The sequence below is a fragment of the Protopterus annectens genome, chromosome 5.part0, assembly GCF_019279795.1.
Source record: "Protopterus annectens isolate FY-2018-M chromosome 5.part0, PAN1.0, whole genome shotgun sequence".
NCBI classification, from domain to species: Eukaryota; Metazoa; Chordata; order Ceratodontiformes; family Protopteridae; genus Protopterus; species Protopterus annectens.
Window position 1 is genome coordinate 616,497,619 of NC_056735.1, and position 23,100 is coordinate 616,520,718.

Here is a 23,100-nt window from a genome sequence, read left to right on the forward strand (position 1 = left end):
AAGATTTAATTTCATTAATTAGGGGATCTCAATCTCACCCAGACAGGGCCTCTCAGCCCCCAGAGAAGAGACCTAGGGCAGAGCCCCCCGAGCCTGTGTCCTCTGATGATTCTGCTGATGAATCAGACATAACAGACCAGCCAGAGGTTCCTTTCTCCAATTTTGAAGACTCAGATGCTGAAGAATCCATTCCAGCTGCCTCCCCACCAGAAGAATTTTCCTTTGGGGAAACCTTACATGCCATGCGAGAGCAGTTCCAATGGCAGCAGCAGGATTTCTCAGACTCATGAAAAAGACTTAGAACCTTCCTGCACCTTCCACAACACAGGCCCTTAGCTATACCTCCTGTGCTCTCTGTAGTGGATGATGCCTTCAATGATGTCTGCTCTGCACCAGATTCTTTACCTCCAGCCCCTGCCAAACCAGACAGATTTTACAGGGTACCAGACACTCATCACCACCTTTACAAGGCCCCACTTGCAGACCCAGAAACTATATCCCAGGGTCCCAAGGCAGTAGCCGCGACCACAGCTAAAAACCCTATTCCTTCTGAAAGGGAAGCCAGGTCTTTAGACAGATGGGGCAAAAAGGTTTACACTTCAGCTACTCTCTCAGCTAGAGCTTTAAACTGTCAGTTTCACATGATACAATACCAAGAGTTTATGCTTGATCAGTTAACGAAAAAGCTATCCTCTGATGAATCAATTGATAAGAAATATGTATTAGAAATGGTAAATAACATACAACAGGTTAGTAACCATTCCTTAAAATGTGGCTATGATGCACTGGAGGCTTCATTTAGATCAGCCATGACTGGCACAGTGATAAGAAGGCATGCATGGCTAAAGGAACAAGCTTTACGGATCATGTTAAAGCTAAGTTATTAGATGCTCTTATGGATAAGACCAGCTTGTTTGGTACACCTGCCCAGCAGGTAATGAAGAAAATGGAAGAAAAGGCAAAATCTGTTCAAACGGTTAAAGATTTCTTGCAGGTCCAACCCCCAAGGTTTAGCAGGAACTGGCCTGCCAAAAATTGGTCCTTTCCTGACTCCTCAAGATCCCAAAGGGGCAGGAATAGACGTTCCAGAGGCAGAAACCAATCCAGAGGAGGTGCCTACAGAGGACGACAGTGGCAAGGTAACAACAGAGGCACAGACACAACCACTGCCACTACAACAACACAGCCACAGTGACTTAACTCTAAATCCGCCTACCAGGGAACAACTAGCAGCTCCATTAGGCGGCAAATTAACCTTATTTTCAAAGAACTGGAACTATATCACAAAAGACAAGTGGATTTTACAAACCATAGATCAAGGTTACCGGTTCCACTTCCACACTTTACCAGTCAAAAGAGGAATGCCAAATCTACCTCCAAATCAAAAAACAGAGGCTCTACAACAGATAATGCAGTTAGCAAACATGAGGGCTGTGGAAAGAGTGCCAACAACAGAACAAGGAAAGGGATTCTACTCAAGACTATTCCTAGTTCCAAGAAAGGAAAAAAGTTGGAGACCTACTCTCGACCTGTCCACCTTAAATACATACATCATTGTCCCAAAATTCAAAATGCTGACCCTACAGCAACTTCTTCCCATGCTGGGCAAGGAGTGTTGGCTGGTAACTCTAGATCTCAAGGAGGCATACCTGCACGTCCCCATTCGACCAATCTGCAGAAGATACCTCAGATTTCTTGCAGGATCAGAGCATTATCAATTCTCAGCATTGCCCTTTGGCTTATCTACTGCACCCAGAGTATTCACAAAATGCCTGGCATCAGTAATCGCCCACTGCAGACTACAGGAATTCAAATTTACCCATACCTGGACGACTGCCTGCTACAAGGGGACAACAAAAGCAAGCTGACAACAGATTTACAAAGGGTCATTTACTTGCTACAAGCACTGGGATACACAGTCAATTTACAAAAATCAAGGCTGATACCATCCCAGACAAGGACATTCTTAGGCTGAATTGGACACAGTAAAACAAATGGCTTTCCTAACTGCAGAAAAGCAAAGAGAACTCCCTCTTTACTTCTTGGCACTAACAAAACACAACAAGTTAACAGCAAGAAAAGTACTGCAGGCCTTGGGCTTCATGGCATCATGCATAATCTTGGTCCCACTTGCCAGACTACATATGAGAAAACTACAGTGGTACCTAAAGAATTTATGGTCCCAACACAGGCACAGCCTAGAAACAGAAATTCCACTAATTCCATGCTTAAAACAGGAGTTCCTATGGTGGGCTCAAGCATGCCAGTCAAACCCAGGGCTACCCTTTCGCAGATGTCAAGCAAGCCAGACCATCACAACAGACGCTTCAGACCTAGGATGGGGCCCACATGCTGGACAAATGCGTGCAAGGATTGTGGACGCAGGATCAACTTCACCTGCACATCAACCTAAAAGAAATGCTGGCAGTAAAACTGGCAATCCAAAACTTCAGACCATTTCTCAAAGAGGGCCAGTTGATGATAAGGACAGACAACACCACAGTCATGTGGTACATCAACAAACAGGGAGGCACTCATTCATAACCCCTATGCAGAATGACTTTGGAGCTGTGGAACCTGGCACTCAGCTACAACATCCAGTTACAGGCAATATTTGTACCGGGAAAAGAAAATACTCTAGCAGACATACTAAGCAGAACCACATCGGATGCCCACGAATGGATGCTACACCCGGACATCTTCAAGACCATCTCAAAGCAATGGGGAATGCCTCAGATAGATCTATTTGCTTCCCCTCTCAATCACCAGCTCAAAAAGTTCTGCACAAGGACATTCCACCCACTAGCATGGAAAGTGGATTCGCTCTCCTTCAGCTGGAAAGGCCTAACAGCATATGCATTCCCACCTCTTCCCTTGATACACAAGGTATTACTAAAAATCAAGGAAGAACATCCAAGGATAATCCTAATAGCCCCAAACTGGCCAAGACAACACTGGTACCCACTGCTGAGGAGCATGTCTCAGAACAATATGTGGCCAATACCCTGATGCCTTTGATGTTAACTCAGAACAACTACAGCATCATGCATCCAAACCTAAAACGTTGCAACTGACTGCATGGAACATCACATAGCAGCAGCTAATCCAGAACTTTCCCAAAGAGTTAAAGACATTATTCTTGAAGCCCGCAGACCTTCAACAAGAAGGAACTATGCAGGAAAATGGAAAAGGTTTGTCATTTGGAGTACTGAAAGAGGAAAAGATGTGTCAAACATAGATATGCCTAACATTCTGGAGTATCTGGCAGAACTTCTACATTCAGGCCTGTCCTACTCCTCCATCAAGATACATGCATCAGCTATATCAGCAGAATACAGCTTTGATCCACCTGTTTTTCACACCCATTACTCAGACAGTTCCTCAGAGGAATCAAGAATGTAAAACCTCCAAGGAAACCACCTTTACCAGCTTGGGACTTGAACTTTGTGCTAGAAAAGTTGACACTATCACCCTTTGAGCCAGCAGCAACAGCAGACCTACAGCATCTATCGTGGAAAACCGCCTTCCTACTGGCAATAACCTCAGCCAGGAGGGTTTCTGAACTCCAGGCCCTAATGGCAGTACAACCCTTCCTAATCTTCCATCAAGATAGAGTGTCCATGAGGACTAATCCTACATTTATGCCTAAGGTGGTATCCAGAGTGTCTTTAAACCAGGCAATCCACCTACCTACCTTCTTTCCCAACCCACAAAACAGAGGGGAAAGAATACTGCATACCTTGGATGTACATACACAGCTACGCTACTACCTGGACAGAACAAAAAGTAGCAGAAAAACTGATCAGCTTTTGTAGCCTATGCAACAGGAAGGGAAGGAAAAGCTATTTCCAAACAGACAATCTCCAAATGGATAGGAAATTGCATACGATTCTGTTACTCCTTCCATGGAAAACCAATTCCACAGAACATAAGACCTCATTCTACAAGAGCAACAGCCACTACCACAGCCTTTTACGAGGAGTGGCAACCAAAGACATTATTGAGGCGGCTACTTGGACCTCCGTGCATACATTTGCCAAGCATTATAATTTGCCTCTATATTCCAGATCCCGAGCAGGGTTTGCCACTGCTGTACTGCAAGGGATTCTAAACACACCATAATCTAGTTTCTTCATCCTACCCTGGTTGGCTATGGTATTCTACCCAGTTGTTATGACTGCAGATGCATCCATGAAGGACATAGTACAGTTTTGTACCTACCATAAATGTAGATGTCCGAACTGGATAGCATCTGCAGTCAGGATTACCCTCCTCCTTCCCTCTGTGGTACTCCTTGGGTGTTTACCTCCCTAATTGCTAGCTGGTGGGGAGTCTTTTATGGTGTATTTGTTGTATATATGTACATACATGCTTATTTTTGTGTTTACCACTATCTTTTGGAAACATTGGCATTTATCCAAAATTTTTAGCCTTCAAGAGGGCTACTGGCATCTGGGGCAAGAAACACTGAGGAAAATGGCGTCGGCTGATGCCTTTATACCCGAAGACCAACAGAGATGACGTCGGGTGAAGTGCGACATCAGCCGAAGCCGGACCCGGACTTTGGAATCCGGCCGACTGAAGGGCTGCCTGACAACAGGACAACCCAGTTGTTATGACTGCAGATGCTATCCAGTTCGGACATCTACATTTATGGTAGGTACAAAACTGTACTTTTTGTGTAGTGGCAGTGTTATGGGAAAGTTTTAATGATGTTAAGGTGAAGGGTTAGGGTTGGGGGTAAGGGCAGCATTAGAGTTAGGGTTAGCACCTATTACTATGTTAATGCAGGTGAGGGTGTAGTTAATTATGTGTACTAACTCTGAGATTGCGAAATCCCCGGGGATAGGAATATTCCCATTTTTGAGACTTGTCAGTCTCACACACCTGTCAATTAACTTCCCAGTCAACCATATGCAGTCATGTATATATATATATATATATATATATATATATATATATATATCTTCTTCTTCTTCTTTCGGCTTTTCCCAGTCCAGTTAGGGGTCGCCACAGCAGAACACCTGTCCGCTCATGATTGGCAGTGGAGTTTTACAGTGTTGAGTTGCCAGCCCTGCGCCCAATCTTCCACAGACGGCACACACCCACACACACTCATGCCTAGGGCCAATTTAGACTGTCCAATCCATTTACAGCATGTCGTTTGGGGTGTGTGTGTGTGTGTGTGTGTGTGTGTGTGTGTGTGTGTGTGTGTGTGTGTGTGTGAAATTTAATACACGTCTCTTTAGAAAAAATGTTGGAGAAATCATGCATTGCATAGAGCATGTATGCATCCCAAACATGTGTATCCACCAATAATAAATGGCCAGATGCTACGTGTATCTAGATATGCACTGATGATGAAGTGTACCAGCATGAATTCAAATGATTACAGAATGATTTATTGACCTGAGGCTCTAAAGATTTTGAAATTCGACAGGGAGCCATTAAGACGAAGTCACAGAGAAATGATAGAGGGAGACCTTATTTCTCAGTCAGAAGAAAGGATGACATGGAAAAAAAAAACAGAGAATTGAGTGGCATGAGATGTTTACTAACACACAGTAGTGGCATAGCCATTTGTGAATTGGAAGATTTTAACTTCAGATGATAGCTTAAGACATATTGTTGGTGATGTCCCCAGATTCACTTTTAAGAATAAGTTGAATCAAAAGAGATTGTTATGTGACAAACTAGATACTGTTCCACATAGCCTTAATATGGACACTTTTCCATGCAGAAGTTGCAAAGTATGTATTTATATAGATACGAGCAATTGTTTCAAATGTCCTGTAACTGGTCAGACATACATATTAAAGACATAAGTGGATTGTAGTACTAAGAACATAGTATATGCAGCTACTTGTGATAGCTGCCCAGGATTTTATGCTGGGAAAAAAATAGGCCTTTTAAGTAAATGATTTGGCACCATCTTAGTGATATTAGACTTAATTTAGAGACTAATGCTCTGTCACAGCATATTCAAAAGTATCCTGGACATATATTCTCCTTCCTAGCCTTGGAAGAAGTGCTAGATAGTATAAGAGGTGGAAATTTATCAAATAACACTGAAGTCTTGGAAACAACCTGGATAGATGATGTACAGGCAGACAGGAGCCCTGGTCTTAATGGAGTGGTGACTTTAAAACCTATGCTGAAAAGCAGGATGCTCAGGAGATGACTTGACTGGATTAGCAACAATATGAAAAAGGGAGGTGTGAACAGGATCTGATGAAGGCATAGCAGAAAGTGATCATCCTATTTGTTTGTGAGGATTCACATCCTGTTGTTTGAAGGATTTTTTTTGTTCTTTATTAAATTGTGCTGGTTTTATTTTGATTTTATCTGCTGAACATGCAATGTACTATCTCCTCTTGGTGATATTGCAGTGCTTGTGTTTAATCTTCAGTCATTGTTTTAACACTGCAGTCTTCAGTGGTTAGTGTTTTTTGTTTGTGTGTTCATATTATAAGTGGGAAGAAAATGGGGTCATATGACATACAGAAAGAGAAAGGAACAAGTATAAAAATATACACAAGGACAATGGGAAAGGACACTTGACATGAATAAGGAAAGGAGGGGAGTTTTTTGTGGAACAGGTGCCCCTTTTACTGAAGAAGTATAGGCAGAGGGTGGACAAATTGTGGTTGGGAGGATGGGGCAACAAACACTGGAGGAAGACTGACAAAGAAGGAAGAGGAAAACCATGCTGGAGAATAGGCTAAGCATGAGAACTGCCTGAAAAGTTACATGGAACCCAACCAGAAGTCAGTCATCTCCATTGCTAACATAATGGATGTGTTCAGCCACTGGTGGCCCTATGTTCTTTGCCTTGTAGCTATGTGACTCTGCCAGTTGCATGATGATGCTTTCCAAAGTGCCAATCCATATTTTTGAGTCTCTGGTCCACCACAGTCCAGACCGGCCGGTGCACCTTCCATCAGGTGAACCATATGACCACCTCAAGTGTCACTCCCTGATGAGGAGCCTTTGCCCAGTAGAGAATTTGCAATAAGGATCACCACTGAGCCCTCCTGGCTGCCTCCTTCTGGATGACCTTCCTCCACTTGCAGTTGGTGGAAAGACTTGTGTAGAGTGCACTGGACGTTGCTTCACCATATCCTTCCCCATGCCTGAAACTGCAAAAAAGTGAACATAAATTGAGTGAAACTAAACAACTGTGGACAAATAATAAAACAAAACAGTTGACAGAGAGAAAGAAAACAGCAGAAAAAACCTAACAATGATCAGTTGAATGTAGTACATCTTTGTATAACAGGAAGTAGAAGAGGAAAAATGCAGTCAGCAGAGAATTGGTGATGCATTTGCCTGAGAAACACCTATAACAGGATTGGCTGGTAAGTTTGGGAATTGAGAGGATGTACATAGCCATAGTTGTACAGGGTGGTACCACCAATATTAACCACCAGATGTGCAATTGCCAGTGAAATAAGGCAAAAAAATGTGCAAATAATATTTACAGCTCTGTGGTGGTAACAGTGAATCAACAGGGGTCATACACGGAGTGGGATGTGTGACACATCATAGCAATGTATGATACATAGCATGCTTTACAACACTAACAGGAAAACACAATGGACATTTAATCCCTGTGGTTATACTACACCTCAACTAAATAAAAATAAGTGCAGTAATAAACAACTCTCTGACAGTTATCACACCCTTGCCATGCCAGGCATAACTGGGACATGGATAGGCAATGGCAACAGCATTAGAGCATTGGAAAATGGCAACATAGAAGGGCAGTATGAATTTTGTAAATGCATTTATTAAATTATCACTTAACCCATACATGCACATACATTAATAGAAAAGAAAACAAACCATATTAACATCTTCCAAATTCAGGACGTTATACAATACATTGTTTTCTTTATAACTGTTATCAGTCCAATATTACATAAATTGCTGAGTTCCTGCCTTCCCCTAAACCTCACTCCTCCTGAATATTGTTCTGTGTGTATTGTTCCCACAAATTTCATTTATTTCTTCTATGTAATTTTTTCTACTTTTTTCTAAAGATCTGTCTTCTAGTTATTTTATCTCATTTACAATATTTTGTATTGTTTAGACTTTAATTTCCATTTTTTTGGCAGCCAACAGAATTAAACTTAATAAGACCTTACCATGTCTAAGTAATCCAGGTCCTCTGTCCCATATCAATAGAATAATTTTCTTACTTACAGCCATTTGCTCCCCCAATATTTCTGAAAGAGTATTCTATAGTGAATTTTAAAAATCGGTCAACTCATTATACTGCCAAAAACTTGTTCCCAGTTATCTGTTTCTTCCCCATCACACCTCCAATATTTGCTATCTACCTGAGGGAAAATGCTTTAAAGTCTCCTTTGGGTATAAACATACCTTTGCAAACCCTTCCAAACAAAGATGCTAAACCTCATGGACTTTGATATATACTTGGGAGCTATACACATATCATCCTATTGTTTCCTTGTAAACTGCTTTTCCAGTCTCTCTTCCCAGTCTTTTCTAACCTCCTCTGATTGATCATTATAGGTATGCAATATTTTATATTCCCTAATAATTATCCTTTTTTTAACGGCAGTTTCTGATCTAGATTCAACTGAAAAACTCAACCAGAGCAGGTCTCTCACTTTACCCTTTTCCTAAACTATGATATCAATCCTATGTAGAGAAGGCAACCTCTAACCTGCATTCCAAACTTCTTCTTGGTCTCTTCCCACTCTATTACCCTTCCTTCTCTAGTTACTTGCTCCCATAACCTTGGTTCCTTTGCCAGTTTTATCCAGTAAATTCCAACTTCCCTCTTGCCTATTTTTCTGTACTACTATAGACAAAATCTGCTTTCTCCTTTCATGTGTTTGTGCATTTCTATAACAGCAAACCGAAAACTATGAGAAATCAAACAATCCATACTACTTAACTACTCTAGAAGAGTGTTGCACACTTAATTGCACTGGTATACTCATGGCCAGTAGATTTGGCATTATACTGGCTCTTGTAGGAATAACTGTCAGTAGCAAGGACATCAGCACAGTTTCATGTGTATTTGAAATATTTCAAAGTCTTACACACAAAGCAGGAATATGTGCAATGGATACACTGTTTAACAGCACTGCAAACCCTGGCAGTCTTAGACAGTTAAAGCAGAGATATAGAGGTAGTACAGCAATACAGTGTGTGTACAGTTTCCCAATGCCTGCACATTCTTGCCTGCCACTTCTGCAGGAAATTCTGTTCTCTTGTTTCTATTCAGACAGACAAAACATAATAAGCACTGTATATCTATACACATAAAAATGATCTCTGGTTGTACAATAACACCTAGTTTGGTAAGACAAATGAGCAGTAAGTCATACTGAGTATTATACTCAGGCTGCATTTCACCTAATCTCTTCTTCCCTTTAACAGAGAAGATCAGGGAGGTGCCTTCTAAGGTTAGTGCATGGGTACAAGTATTACTCAGTAGAGTGTGTGATGCCCAACACTGTACCCTCCTATACATAGTAACAAAAGCAGCACATACTAACCACAGTCCCTGTCTGACATCCTACATCTATAGAATCTTTACAGAGGCTGTCCGAACCACAGACAGCAAGGATTCTATAGAGATGCCCAAGAATATGCAGACTGTATCATAGGCAACCATGCATGTATAAGGGCAGGCTAGGGCCCCTTAGCACCATGTACAGCTGGCATTGCATTGGGATATTTGTGTGATTCATGCAGGTTGTTGAGGTTCAGATTTCTGCATGCCACATTGGGAGAGCCTGGAATATATTTTATAATGTTACCCTTGAAGAGAAAAAGATAAGCAAAATGCTGCAATAAAAGAAAAATACAGGAACAGTTTATGAGCATATGAAAATCTGTCATATGCACTTCATTTATTCTTTTTATGAAATTAAACGTCATTGAAAGTTACAGCTACTTATATTATTCACCTGAAGAAGTTTAGCAGACACCTGAAAGCTGTAGATCCAGAAATTCAGCTTCTCACTCTTAGTGGAATAGCCAACAAATGCAAAAGATTGTCGTGTTTCACATTTCCGCATGTCTCATGGGCAGAAACTTAGAATGTATTTCACTGTATCTTTCAAGAAGAGGCAGAAAACAAAATAGTAGCAATAACAAAAAATCTAAGAACAGTTTGCGATCATATGAAAATCTGCAATATATACATCATTTATCATTTTTATGAAACCTGGAGACAATGAAAGCCATAGTTACTTATATTATTATTGAGAAATTGTGCAATTGTGGTAGAATGATTTTGATGAGTTGTATAATTCATTGTAAGGAAACAGAATGGCTTTTGGTATATGAAATGATTAAACAAAGTTCAGGATTTTAAGAAAAGCAGGCCTGATCTTATCAAGTGCTGTGGACGTTTGTAGAATGTGTGAATCAGAAATATTCAGTTAAATTAATTAATTGAGGGGAATGGAAGTGGATGCATGCATAATAAAATCCTAATATAGATTAATCTCTGAAAATGGAATAGTAAGTGAGAAGGCATAACAATAAAAAGAATCAATCACTGAATATAATATATATATATATTTTTTAATCAAGAAACAGCTTTATTGAATTATCAATACGTAAATGAAAACAAGCCATATTAACATATTTTCAGTTGCAAACATTGTACATCACATATAAAAAGTCATTGTCATTCAGACATTACATGGCTCATTCAATTCCTGCCTTTCCTCAAATCTCATTCCTACTCCAAGGCATTGTTCTGCATGCATTGTTCCCACAATTTACATTGTTTCCTATGTAATTTGCTCCTACCCTTTTCTAAAAATCCCACGTCCAGTTTTTTTTTTTCTGTTTTACGATATTCATTACTTCTAATATGGCTGGTTTAGACTTTGATTTCCTTTCTCTAGTAATTACTTTTTATGTAGCCACCAGAATTAAATTCAACAAGGCCTTACTATGTCTAGGCAATTCTGATTCTGTATCACAGCTCAAAAAAAAAATCCTTATTTACAACAATTTGCTCACCTAGTATTTCTCACAGAGTAGTCTACAGGGAATTATACTCCTATTAAATATGTTCCCAATTATCTCTTTCTTCCCCGTGAAATTTCCAACATTTGTAATTTACCTGAGGAAAAATGATTTGGAATATAATAATATATTAATTATATTACTATATTATAATATATTGAATACTATATTGGCCAGTCATTAAATATAATGCCCCCTTTGGCATGAATCTGTCCAGATACTTGCAACATGTGGAATATCCACAGATATATCTTACTAAAAGGATACAAGGCCTAAACAACATATCTTACATGGACTGACTCAAAGCCCTATCACTATACTTAGTGTTCTACAGACTGCTAAGAAGAGACCTGTGTTTAGCATTCAAGGCATCCTCTGACACATTACGGATGGATTTGCTGCACATCAGCAAGTCAAAGGGCATCAGAAATATTCAGTCTATGGATCTAAACCACTTCCACAACATCAACAGAATAGTTTGGAGGGACAGGTATATTTCGCACAGAGGATACTGCTGCTATGGAACAGACTCCCCATCCACATAAAACAAAGTTCATTCCTGTCTATTTTAAAGCACGATTTAGATCTATAAAAGGAAAACATTACATTTACTCCATGACTGCCCCCTGTACTAGTAATGTACAGATGCAGCTCCTAAATGCTTTACCCCATGCATGGGTGCCCTCAAATTATCTATAGTATGATCTTAGTTATTCTCATTAGGGGTAATATATAACTATTGACCATGGAATGTGTAAGACCAATATGTAACCAAAATAAATAGGTAATTTTGAGCACCAAAAGGGAAACTGGTTAGGCTTAAAATGGCTTGCAAGTGCAGCTAGTCTAGTGCTTACCTATGAAACTGAAAGCCACAAATTGTACAGGAAGAATAGAGCAATTGTAATTCAATCCTCAAACATTAATTGTAGCTAGAAGCATGAGATAAAGAAGTGCCCAGCATTAATCAGTTTTATGGAAGCCATACTAGAAGGAGTATTTTCACAAGTGCATGCAAAAGGAAAATGAGGGTTCAAAACATTTGCATGATATTGAGTGAAAGCAAGAAAATGATCTGATTGCTGGCACATTTAAAATATACAGAGATGATGAAGCAAACAGATGCAGTGCCGAGAGGAACTCAGTAAGCCTATTGGCAAGAGAAACTTAACATTAAATAAGGTACTGAATTTAAACTTGTGGAGGCGCAGAGTGTATCTTCCCAGAAAATAATTTTAAAGCATTGTGTCTGAAAGATATACAATGTTAAGATAGCACATTCAGAAAACCAAGAACAATTAATTCCTGGGTAATACATGGCATGTAGCTTAAGTTGCCATCTAAGTTCTTTATTCTCTAATGCTGTTTTAACTTAAGTTACATGCCACGTCAGCACCTTTCAAGGTGAGGACTGCTTCCAGTGAGTGCAGTTTCATGCTAAGACTCCTAGCATTTATCAGCATAACCTTGAGGCTGTTTTTTGATGAAATTTTTACATTTGGAATTTTGTCGTTGTGACATTGCCACAAAAAGCACTATGGGGCTGTCAAGCGCCTTTGCCAGTAGCCAAAATCCCAGGGGTGTCAAATGAAGATCATCTCTGGCAAAGGATTAAGGTCCATTGATCATGTCATCTCAGGCTGACAGAAATTGGATTCCCTTAGAATGCCCCCAGAAACTAAACCAATTATTGAAGTCAATGATTTTCTGTTTATACTGTAATATTATCTTAGGTGAGAGAAAAATGCTGCTCAAGGCTAGGGACATACCTGCCTGTGACACATAATCAGAGTGCTCAATCATATATCTCCTCATGTAGTCCAAGGAGGTTTCTTATGTGATACTGTTCACCTTGGAAGTGCCTGTAAATGGTCCATCAGAACTGTTTTGAAGTTGAGAGCAGCCAACTACAGTAAAGATTCACCTAAGGGGTGATTTTCAAAGTTCATTTTTTAAGTTTATATAAGTCTTGTATTGATTTAAGTGCTGGTCAAATTCTTAATGTATTTAGTCATTGTATTAAAATTGTATTTTATGTCTTTAAAATTTACAAGCAATTATTCAAATAGTTACATTCCAAATAATATAAATTGCAGTCTGTGGTATTATGGAACATTCTGATGAAGTCCTTTTGGTGTGAGGATGAAAGTGCTAAATGACCATCTTTTTTATACCTTATATCTTGTTTGGGAATTTCCTTGGACTCTGGGTCTAGCATTATTTTATATGAACATATAAAATGTATATAATGTATATAACATATTTTATATGATTATGATACCTATGAGTACAATTTCCATAATGACTGGATGCCAAAAAAATGGATGAGAATGATCTCCCTGAGTTTCTTCATTTATGACTGCCTTTGGTCTTAAAATTCCCAGGCATGTCTTGTGCAAATAAAGATAATCAAAGACATCCATAGTAATAATAATATTAACAAATCCAGAACCATTATTCCTGAAGTGATCAAGATATTTATTTATTCATATTTGTTTACTAGAGTAGTGCACTGGTCTTGATGGACCATTTGAAGGCACATCCAAGGTGGACAGTATCACATAAGAAACCTCCCTGGACTACATGAAGAGAGACATGATTGAGCTCTCTGATTATGTGTCACAGGCAGGTATGTTCCTAGACTTCAGCAGCATTTTTCTCTCACTTAAGATGATACAACAATATAAACAGAAAATCATTGACTTAAATAATTGGCTTAGTTTCTGGTGTCATTCTAAGGGGATCCAGTTTCTGTCAGCCTGAGATGACACGATCGATAGACCTCGATCCTTTCCCAGAGATGATCTTCATTTGACATCCATGGGATTTTGGCTACCTGTAAAGGCTCTTGCCAGCACCATAGTACTTCTTGTGACAATGTCACAAGGACAAAATTCCCAATGTAAAAATGTCATCAAAAAACATCCTCAAGGTTATGCAACTAAATGCTAGGAGTCTTGGCATGAAACTGCACTCACTGGAAGCAGCCCTCACCTTGGAAGATGCTGACATCTGTGTCATAGAGACCTGGTTCAAGGCAGTTGACAACACCCCAGCCATACTGGGATACACCTTCTACCACATGTTCAGACCATGAATAGGAGGCATGTAAACTAAAGGAGACAGTGTATCAATATTCATTAAAGATAAATACATCTCCAGATTGGTTAAACAGTATGGTTCCCTGGAGACACTTCAGATCCAATAACTGTTGGTAGGACACCTATTCAAGTCATTGTCACCTACAGGACCCCCCTAAATGAATCAAGACACCCACTGTTCCTACTTGGATCTACTGGAATTCTCAAGACACATCCAATCACCATGATTCTGGGTGATTTTTAATTACCCATCTATTGACTGGGTAAATTACTAGTGCTCAAACGCACTTGTCCAATGGTAACGCTGACTAGGGGCACCAATATCTTGGATCTGGTGCTTACCAATATGGGGAACAACTGCAGCACCCCAACTGTGAGATCTTCCATTGTCAGATCTGACTAAAAATCAGTCTCATTCGAAGTAACTATCATACTGCCCCCCCCCCCCTCCAGCAGCAACTAAACTAAAAAACTTCTGCAAAGCAGATTATATCCTTCAAAGGGATGGTATAAATAGCTTCACTGCACCTCACCCCTCAGATGTAATCTGACAAATATGCCGAGTCCTACACCAATGCTTTTTACAAAACCTCTATAACTGCATTGATGTGGCCGTACCTGATAGGACCAAAACAAGCTTTTCAAGGAAGAGCAAACCTGCCTGTTAAATAACTGCCATTAACAGGCTTTACAATAAGAGGAAGAAATTGTTGTCCAGAAGTAAGAGGGAACATGTCCTAAACTAGAAACACTCTCTTCTCAGCTTAAACAAGCAAATAAGACTTCTTGTGAAGTCAACCAAAGCAAACTACAAATCCAAATTTGTGTCCGCAACTAAGGACAACCATAACACGTTCTTTAGTTACATCCATAGCCTTAAAGGTAAGACCCAGATTTGAGCTGAACTGGTAGTTAATGATACCACATACACTGAGCCTGTGGACATAGCAAACCTGTTAGCTGACAGGTTCTGTGAAAACTTCACTCCCCTATCCCCACCACACATACCTCATGACATTCCTTCCACCCGTCCTCACCTTGTATCTCTAGAGAGCAGGTCATAAAAGCCCTCTCTAAGGCCAAAGACACAGCATCTATGGGACCTGGTAATATCCTATGCTGTGTCCTACATGCACTCCAACAAGAATTAGCAACACCATTGGGTACTCATTTCAATCATAGTCTAAGCACCGGCTTCTTCCCAGGTGAATGGAAAATGGCCACTGTTATCCCCTTGAGCAAGGGTGGTGCTTCCACTGACCCCAAGAACTATTGACCTATTAACCTGACTAGCCTTATCTGCAAGGCTGTGTAGTGAATCATCATGGACCTTATCAACAAAGATAAAGGTAATTTTCAAAGACCTGACACTACTCAGTTTGGATTTGTCAAAGGGAGATTATGTCTATTAAACCTGGTGGACTTCTTCAAGGCACTCACCAAAGCCCTGGATGAGGGAAAAACTGTGCATACAGCCTACCTGGACTTGGTCAAGGCCTTTGACACTATTCCCCACTCAGGCAGTACTGACAAACTCACCCAGCTAGGTATCAACTCATTAATCATTAGGTGGGTCGCTAACTGGCTCACTGATAGAACACATGCAGTCAAAATAGGGGAATCCACCTCCAACAGCAGACCTGTAACCAGTGGTGTTCCACAAGGATCAGTCCTGAGAACTCTTACTGTTCAGAATCTATTTCTCTGAAGTACAAGCAAAAACTAAAAGTTTGTGGCTGACAAAATTTGCTGACAAATGCAAACTGAGAGAGGTCATAGAATCCCCAAAAGATGTCAACATCCTAAAAAAGAGTCTTACACAAACAAACATATGTGCAAATAAATGTATTATCATCCCTTTCAGTAAGAGTGATGTTCTGGAAACTACCACATCAATAGAAACACACAAAGTACGCACCCAGTGGTGAAAGACTAGGGCACACAGGATGACAGCAACCTTACCTTTGATCACCATGTCTCCACAATGGTAAGAAGGGCATTCTATATTGCTCATCTCATAAGTAAGGGCACTGCCTCAGAAAAAAAGAAGTTATAACCTCTTTGTGCTCTTCTCTCATCAGGCCAATAACTGAGTACAACAGCCCTTTTGGTATGTACCTTTCCAGGTACCTGCAGCAATTGGAGAGACCACAAAAGTTCATCACAAGGACAATTTAAGCTATTCAGCAGCTGTCTTATGTGGAGTGGCCAAAATCACTGTCACTTTACTCTATTTCATACAGACTACTCAGAGGAGATCTCTATCTTGCATATAAGGCAATCTCTGACTGTGCTTTATTAGAAATGCTGCATATCAGTAAATCCAATGTCTCACAGGTTACTCGTTCTAAAGACCTTAACCTAGTATGCAACATTAATAGAACCTGCTGGAGGGAAAGGTTTGTGCCCCAGAGGTTACTGCACCTGTGGAACAGACTCCCAATTCATGTCAAGCAGAATCCTTCTTTGGCCCTCTTCAAGTACAATCTGGACGATTGCATGGGTAACTGTAAATTCACCCTGGGGGTCCCATCTGTGTCTCTCTTGGATGGGGGCAATAGGTGTTGATCATGGAAACAAGGGCAAAACTTGGCTAGGCTTGCAAGAGCCCTAGGGCCATTAGCCTAGTAACTTCCTATGATCCTATGATCCTGTGAACAAAACATATTTATAAGGACAAAGATATGCTAAAAATACATATTTACAGATGCAAGAATATCAAAAGCAGTTTATAATGTCAAAACATGTATGAAAAAATAAAATTATGTTTAGAAGTGCTTTTTTGAATAACATGTAACCATAATGACTGAGATGGCTTACGTTCATGGGATAGCAACATATTATTATATAGAAAGGTATGAAGACATTAGAACAGGTGAGTGTGTGTATCTGAAGGAAAGGATATCATGGGGGTAGACCAGGGAAATGGTAAGAGGGGCATGCAGAGGGAAGAGGAGGAGAAAGGAGAGGAAGTATGAGAGATGTGAAGAGAAAAGGAAGGTAGGATGAATGAGAGGCAGTAAGTGAGAGGATGACAAGAAGAGATAAGGAAGAAAGAAACAGAAATAAACATGTCTGAGAGCAGGCTTTATGCAGTGTGACCTCTATGAGTGAAACTGCACTTTCTTTGGATGAAGATGTGTTTATTGTGTTGTTGTCTGAAGTCCAAGTACTTTTGGATGTTTCTGATTGACAGATGAATAAAGTCCATTCATTTAGGTGTTTAATGGTAGACAATGTATGTTCAATGCAATGAAGTTTAGTTTTTGGATTTAGTAGGGTGGGTTGAGATTGAGAGATACCCCTAAGATTATATGTGGGGTGTTTGATGAAAAGTTTATGAGTTAGAAAGGAAGATGTCTCAGTAGCAAGCACTTTGTGAATTAATGATTCTAGGAGGAGGCTGGATCTAAAATATACTTGTAGTCATTAAGCTTGAATGAAAGTTAGGCAGTTGTCTTCATTAATGGGGAAGTTAGTAATGAACCAGCAGATTTTATTGGAGATGGTTTGTAAGGTTGGGGCATTTTTCTTTGAGGCTGCAGCTGTTATGGGTAGTTCATATTCAAATTATGATATTCTTTTGGCTTGTATAGAAGAGATGATACCTTTTTTGCCCAGAGCAGTGCTTTGTTGATTTTTTTTTTGTGTGAGTTTTGAATGTGTACATGAATGTTAAGAAATTGGTCTAGCCAAATTCTAAGGTATTTGAAGGATGTGATAGTTTCTGTAGTGGTATTGTTAACATCTTTAATATTAAGGAAGCTAGGTGTTTTGGCTATTTTTTCCCCATTGGTTGCAAATGGCCTTGCTTTTGTTTTTGAGGAATTGATTCTGGCCTCTTAGCCACAGGTTGAGGATTTGGGGACCATCTTGTTGCTGAATTTGTATAACAGAGTATGATGTGTTTGACCTGTAGATGGCCATGTCATCTGCATAAAGAATTAGATGTATCTGAGGCTGATCAGATGGGAGTTCATTGATAAATATGGAAAACAGACTGGCTAATGTGGAACTCACAGGGATTTCATTCATAAGAGGAACTGTTGACAGATTTTTCACTTTCACCTTAAATAATCTATTGGTGAGGAAATCTACAAACCAAGGCTGTGCATAATCACTAATGCCTATTTCTGTTAGTTTGTCAAATAGTAAATTATTGTTAATGAGATCAAAGGCTTTTGTGAAGTTGTGAAGATATCTTTTGTCAAGTTGTGTTTGTTCATATTGGATAGGATGTCATCTTTCAGGGAGTTGAGAGCTGTTATGATGCTGCATCCAGCCCAGAATTCATCTTGCTTCCTGGATAGAAGATGGTATTGATGTAAATAAGCAGTCATTTGGTTGTAGATTATTTTTGTCTAGTATTTTACCTAAAGTAGGAAATATTGAGATAGGACTCCATTTTGAAGCAGTGGTTGGCTATAGTAGTTTTGAAACAGGAGTGACTATAGCTGTTGTTCATATCTGAAGTATAATCTTATTAGTTATGTACAGAATGAATATGTAGAGTGAGAGAGTGGGAAATGTAGTCCTTTCAAAGGTGAATTAATTGAGGCTTTAGAGTATTTGAGCTGGGGGAGCATCTATTTGTGTTTAGTCTATTTGTGCTTCTGTCTCTTTGGTTCTAGTCTTTTTGAATTAAAATGGTGGAATGGAAAGGGAAGACAGGGTGGCTGTGGAGGTGGTAGGTTTGGGGTGTTACTGATGTGAAGTAGCTTGCTGAAATCACTGAGGAAATCAGCTCATGAGAGTTTGTTTGCGGTGGTTATGTTACAGGGAGTCAGCTCATGAGAGTTTGTTTGGGGTGGTGATATTAGAGGGGTTCAGGGGAATGTTGATTTTTTTTAACCAGTCAACAGGTTGAATTCTCTCAAGAATATTTTGGCAAAAAGTGAGATTTGTTTGCTTTGGAGGTGGTTGTTTTTGGGTCTGCTGATGGATTGCTTGGCTAGGTTGTATAGTGAGGTATATATGGCTAGGAAATCTGTGGAGAGGTTGCATTTCCAATTGTGCCATGCATTATCACATAATTTGAGGAGGTATTTGAGTTCATTAGATACCCAGTCATGTTTATTGGGTTGAAGTAGCCTTTGTACTAAGGGAAAAATGTGTTTTGCAAGTGCAGTAGGCATACCTCTCAACCTCTTGGAACAAGAATTCTGGACAAAGCCATGAATAAAAATGGGACAGAGGCTCAAAAATTGCTCTTATAAACATAGAAAGTTGATAGAATAGTAGGTTTTGCATTAGCATGAATTTTGTGAAGGGTATGGAGCCTGAAACTCAAATGTCTGTCTTTATTTTCTAACTCCAGTCTTTAATGAAATGCCACTAATTTGCCGGAAAACCACAGTTTTATGAAAAACTGGCCAAAAATATGACGCAAAAATCAGGACATTCTGCAAAATTCTTTACAGTTGACACGTATGGCAGTAGGGTATTGATAAGGATGTTAGCTGCATCACTGGGACCTTTCGTGGTAAGTAAGCGAGAACAATCAAGGGTGGCAAATGTGTTTTTTAAGATTAGTGATATACTGAATAGTTTGGAGGCTGAAGGTGATAAGTTTAAGTTCATATTTTAATGTTAGATTATGTACTGAAAAAATAATGGGACGGTGATCACTGAAGGAGGGTGCATTTATGGTGAGGTCAGATATTATTGCAGGATTATTAATTATTGCAAGATCTAGTAAGGTGTGCTTATAGGTTTGAGGGTTTGATATAGCAAATTCAGATTTGACTCATGTAAGACTTAGGCTGGCCATGAGTTCTGACATATCAATGGCTTTTGGTCCTAAGTAATTAAGGATGAAGTGTACAAGAATGATTAAGTTGCAGCTTTTGGAAGTTTGGCATATATTTGTTGGATGGGGGTACTGCATTTTGGTAGTGAGGCTAGTAGAGGTAGGTATGCACTGGTTATAACAAAGGGTTTTTGATGTTTGCTGAAAATTTAAAAAAAGATCCAATTAGGATTTGATTCTGAGTTACTGTTAGGTTGTGCAATGATGGTGAGGTTATGGTCATCTTTGAAGAGATTTAATGCTCCTCCCCTGGGTTTTTTGCCTGGTCTATAATCTTGTATAGTTTTTGTACAAGGTGATACCTAGTTATGCAGCAAATGTAAATGTTGGCATTGTCCAGATTAAGTAATGCAGCATACTTCAGTGCCTTTTTGTGTTGATCCTGAAATACAGATGCCATCTGTGCCTATTCTGACTTGTTAAAGGCAGGGAGTGGAAAACTTCTGTGTAGTTCCTAGCAAGTTAGATATTACTTTTCTTCAGGAGATACAAAGAGTGCTTCTGAAATTTGATGAGGTACTTAAAATTTATTAACGATGGAGAATTTCTTTGCTGCAACAATTCCATGGTCCTCGCTCCCTGCTAAAAAGAAATTACTGACAACATGAAAGAAGGAAGGAACATTAGGAAACTGCAGCAGTGATGTTTCTCTTGGATGGATATGTAAGAGGTTTTCCCAACTTGAAGTGCTCAATACTTTAAAGACTGCCTAACCTGACATCAGTGGACTTCTTGTGTGAACTTCTGAGGTTCCTTCCTTCTCATTTAACGAAGAGAAAATGACATAGACAGTTGAAGCAAAGCACAGGGGTGGGATGAGTGGTCTTTTAATCTCCAAATATGCCTTGCTATTTGTAAGAGATGTTGAAAGTATGATATGGCTTTTAACACAGAGAAATAAGGCTTTCAGCTGTTAATAAGCTGCTAATGAGTTGCTTGCTGTAGACCAGGGTACAGGTTTGTTTCCTTCCATCTTCATTTGCCTACTTTGTGACTCTACACAAGTCAGTTAACCAGACAGTGGCTCCAGGTCACATCTGAAAAGGTACACTTCTGCCCACTGGGAATCCCTGTCCAATAAATACATGACAAATATACATAATATATGTGGAGTTACAGTAAGATGTGTTTAATATTCCAGACCATACCTCTCAACCTGCAAACAGTGAAAATAAGTACAATGGTTCCTGAAAATTAGGTCCATCCACAAGAAACGGGTTACCTAATTAGTTAAAATTTACATAGTGAACAAATTATAACTCTTCCTACTACTAGTAGTAGTGAGGAATCCTAGTGAGACATTCTGTTCAGAAACACGTTTTAAAAAACTGAGCATGACACAAATTGAGGCAGAACTATAAGCATACTTTCAAAGATAATTTGTAAAATCTGTAGATTTTAATGAATGATACAGCAAAAATGTACATCACAAAGTAAATTATTGTTCCTTTTGTAAACCTTCGAAATAGAGCTAAAAAATACCACATTGACTTCTGGCACTGCTCTTACTCACTCATTCCTGTTATACCTGCCCACTCCAAAACTTTCCATCCAGCCTCTTTTATTCTACTCTTCCCATTCAGATATAACCTATTCAAGCAACTAACACCAAAATAATCCCATAATATGTCTACACCTGCTGTAAACCAAATATATAGTTACTCTGTCAACTTTGTTAAATTAAAACTGACTTTGTTTTACTCTCTCACAAACTATGCCATTCCATACTTGAATATGATGGAATGTATATCTAAAACGATCATTTCACAGAAGAGAACAGCCAGCATAATTTACTGCCTGTATATATTTACTGTACAAATTATTTGTATGCCTGTAATCAAGTGTATATAAACAAATGCATCTATGTCAGATTATGGAGTTTTCAGAAACTTGAAATTGATATGGTTGAGACCATACAATCTAGTTTCTGAAAACGCGAACATCAAAAAAAAAAAAAAAAAAGGGGATTCAAAGATGGCTGCCATTCTGTGAACACTGCTGAACTGCAGCTCTTCATATAACCTGAGAAAATCTAAACCCTGAAGTGATACCAAGAACTTTTTAACAACAAATCTTCGAAAAAATTATTATAACTTCACTCAACTATCCTGCAGGAAGAGAAAAAACTGAAGAATAAGATGATATTTAACAGGATTATAGTAGATTAGCTGGCTCTGAAGAGAGAATCAAACAAAGAAACCGTTTGCTCTTTACATTTTAAGTTTCTGTACTGAGATAAATTGTCGAAAGAGGAAAAAATATGGACACAACTACTACTAAAACAAAACTTTTAGAACTACAGTCACCGGAGAAAGATGTAATTTCCAAAAGACAAAAGTTATAAAGCAACAGGAACAACAAAAGCCAGGGATTAAAACTAAAGCTGATCAAGTGTTAAACATGGAAGACATCAAGACTGCTCTGTTACCCATTCAAGAAGCTCTGAAAGAACTTACTACCCAAATACAAACGTTTGGAATTTCCTGCACCCAAATTCTTGAAAGAATGGACAAGACTGAAGCTTGGATATCAGAAAATGAAGATAAACTAACTTTACTTGCAAAAAAATCAGATACACATGATCTGGACATTCTGGCTATTCAAACAAAGATTACTGATTTAGAAGCAAGATCCAGGAGAAACAATATAATTATTAGAGGAATTCCAGAATCCATACAGTATAATGAGTTAATCCCATCTATAACACAAATACTTACAGTGCTTCTTAATGACTCTGACATGATAAAACAAATAATCATAGAAAGGGCACATAGAGCGTTGAGAGAATCACAAGCATCAAAGAGCCCAAGACCTGTGTATCTTAAAATACTTAATTACCAAGATGTCAGCAAAATCCTTATAACAGCAAAAAAAAGTGGTGGACATATTAAGTAGAATAATAATAGAATTTCTCTGGCACAGGATTTGCCCTTACACGTCAGACAAGCTAGACAGTCCTTATCTCCATACTGTAATTTCTTATTGATAAACATATTAAATTTCAAATGAAATATCCTAATATGTTAATATTTACAATAGATGGGTATAAATACTCTGTTTCAATGAAAAATTAGGTAAAAATCGTCATTTTGAAAGTTTTTAAGTGTTTACCTTCTTCTGAGACTTGATCTGGCTTTCCGTTGAGACTAACATGCTGTCCAAAGTAGG